General features: G+C 38.0%; 1 long non-coding RNA gene across 1 annotated transcript; it reads left to right on the top strand.

The window, feature by feature from the left end:
* Positions 1 to 214: 214 nt before the first annotated feature.
* Positions 215 to 878, top strand: LOC311040835. The gene is made up of 3 exons (XR_014600328.1): positions 215 to 262; positions 497 to 560; positions 787 to 878. It is a non-coding gene; the product is annotated as an uncharacterized lncRNA (long non-coding RNA).
* The last annotated feature ends 1,870 nt before the right edge of the window (positions 879 to 2,748 follow it).

Genomic DNA, 2,748 nt, shown 5'->3' with positions numbered 1-2,748 from the left:
CCTCCATAACTTTCATTTGTTTATCAAAGTTAAACTGGATGGTTCGTACGCGCCCACAACGGGAAACCACCGATATAAACGGTAGACAATAAGCCTGTGTTGGGGTGGCAATGTGGTTGTAAAGGTGCATGCGTGGGCTAATGTTTAATGTTGTGTGTGTGTGTGTGTATATTTCTATATTTTTAAAGACACGACTACAGCAACTGCTGAGGAAGAAAGAAGCAAGTCCAGCTCCAGCATCTAACTAACCTGGCCTTATTATGTATGTTTATTTTTCCTTTTTTAAGCTCAAAGCCCTATTTGATAATACAGTCTGCACAGTAACATGTAACTAAAGCTGTGAAATGCTGTATTTAGTGGAGTAGAAGTAAAAAAAAAAGCATGCATGGGCTAATGTTTAGTGTGTGTGTGTGTGTGTGTGTGTGTGTGTGTGTGTGTGTGTGTGTGTGTGTGTGTGTGTGTGTGTGTGTGTGTGTGTGTGTGTGTTTTACTATAGACACAAGTCAACTGCTGTGCAAGAAAGAAGCACGCTATGGGTTGAAACTATCTCTGTCTGCCTAGTAAGTCCAGCTCCATCATCTGTAACCAAACTAGCCTTATTATGTATGTTTTTCTTTTTTGTGCTCAACCCCATATTTCATAATAATATCTGCACAGTAACATGTAACTAAAGCTGTTAAATGCTTTATTTAATGGAGTAGAAGTAACAGAAATGTAAAGTAAATATGGTAGAGTATGGTGAGAACATCTATAGAGTAGCATTACAATCAGTTCTTTTTTTTACAGGTTATGGAATGGCGATGTAAGCTGTGCACATTCGTGGCTTCATCAAAAGGGACACTTCTCAAGCATTATCGAGTGAATCACGGTACATTTGGACATGGATATTCAGTTCCCTGTATTCATTTAAACTGTCCTTGCACCTTTAAGACATGGTCTGGCCTGCGCACACACTTGCATAGAACCCACAATACTGTCGAAACTGAAGAGTGTGAAGTTGTGCAATCTCTCAGATGTAAAACTTGTGACTCATTCTCTTCTAATGCAAAAGACTATTTTCAACATATTAATTCCCACTTGAAAAACTTTGAAACCATAGAATGTGTTTTTGATGGATGTGATTCCACAGCTAACACGTATCAGGCTTATGCAACACACAAAAGTAGAAAACACAAATTCTATTCATTGAAAGATTTTAAGCCTGAAGTGATTGCAATACCTCCAGTCTGTATTGAAAATGACAATGACCTTCCACTGTTGGAATCTCATGATGATGAGGACATAGATGCCTTAGAGTTGGATTGTGAAAAGACTACTTCGACTACAACTGACATTGAGACAAATATTGGTTCTCTCTTGTTAAAATTGGACAGCATCTACAATGTCTCTAGGCAATGCATTGATGATTTGGTGGAACAGCTTCAGTTTATCTGCACATCATCAACTCAGTGTATTCCGAAGCTAATTGGGGATATTTTTACTAAGAATAGCTGTGCTGTTGATGAAGCTACTGTCAGTGAATTGGTTGACAAATTGTTTCACTCTAATCCTCTTAATGTAGCCCTTGGGTCAAAGGGTCCCTTCTCCTCAAAGCATAAGAGGGAGAAATATTTTAAGGAAAACTTCAGTTTAATTGAGCCAGTAGAGTATGTTTTGGATCGAGATGAGAACTGCAGCTTTCAGTATGTGCCCCTTCTCCCATCCTTACAACAAGTGTTGAAAAATGAAGACATTCTTAACAATGTATTGACTAGACATTCAAACATTTCACAGTTGTCATCCTTCCGTGATGGTAAATATTTCAAGCAAAATGAATTTCATGCTAATGAAGAGTTAAGTATTCCCCTTATTCTTTATGTAGATGATTTTGAGACTTGCAACCCTCTTGGAACTTCCCGGAAAAAACACAAAATCACAGCCGTGTACTGGCTACCTGCTGATTTACCATCTGAGCTGAGATCACAGCTAACTTCTATTAATTTGGCCATTCTTTGTAAAGCAAACGACGTAAAGAAATTTGGCTATGAAACTGTGCTGGAGCCTCTCTTAAAAGACCTCTCAACATTGGAGAAGGAAGGTATTTTTTTGCCTCAGCTTGGTAGAAATATTAGAGGTACTGTGTTTTGTGTTTCAGCCGACAATCTTGGCGCTCATTCTTTAAGTGGACTTGTAGAAAGCTTTAATGGACACTATATCTGTAGATTTTGTATTGGGGAACATTCTGAATATCAGAAAAAAGAAGTGTGTTCTGGAGCTTTTCCACCAAGAACAAAAGAGAACTATGATTTACATGTTGGGTCTGTAAAAGAAAATCCTGCTCAAGGACACTGTTTTGGTGTGAAGAAAGGTTGTCCTATAACTGAAAAATTGAGCCATTTTCATTTTGTAACAGGGTACCCACCAGATGTTTTGCACGATTTTTTTGAAGGTATAATTCCAAAGGAATTGGCGCTATGTCTTAATGTGTTCATCCGCAACAAGTATTTCACCTTGACAGAACTTAACCAGTCCATAACAAAGTTCCCTTACGAGTGGACTGATAAGACTGATAGACCCCAACCAATCCCTAAAACATTTGCAAAAAACAAAAATATTGGTGGGAATGCACATGAAAATTGGACATTATTAAGGATTTTACCTTTCATTATTGGTTCAAAAGTACCACAGGATGATCCAGCTTGGCAAGTTCTGATGAAAAGATATTACTGAGCTTGTAGTATCCCCCATTCTTACTGAGGAAAGAATTTG

Source organism: Gymnoscopelus microlampas (assembly GCF_963454915.1).
Source record: "Gymnoscopelus microlampas genome assembly, chromosome: 24".
NCBI lineage: Eukaryota > Metazoa > Chordata > Actinopteri > Myctophiformes > Myctophidae > Gymnoscopelus > Gymnoscopelus microlampas.
The sequence above is the reverse complement of the archived record's forward strand: the minus strand, read 5'-3'. Positions and strand labels throughout refer to the sequence as shown.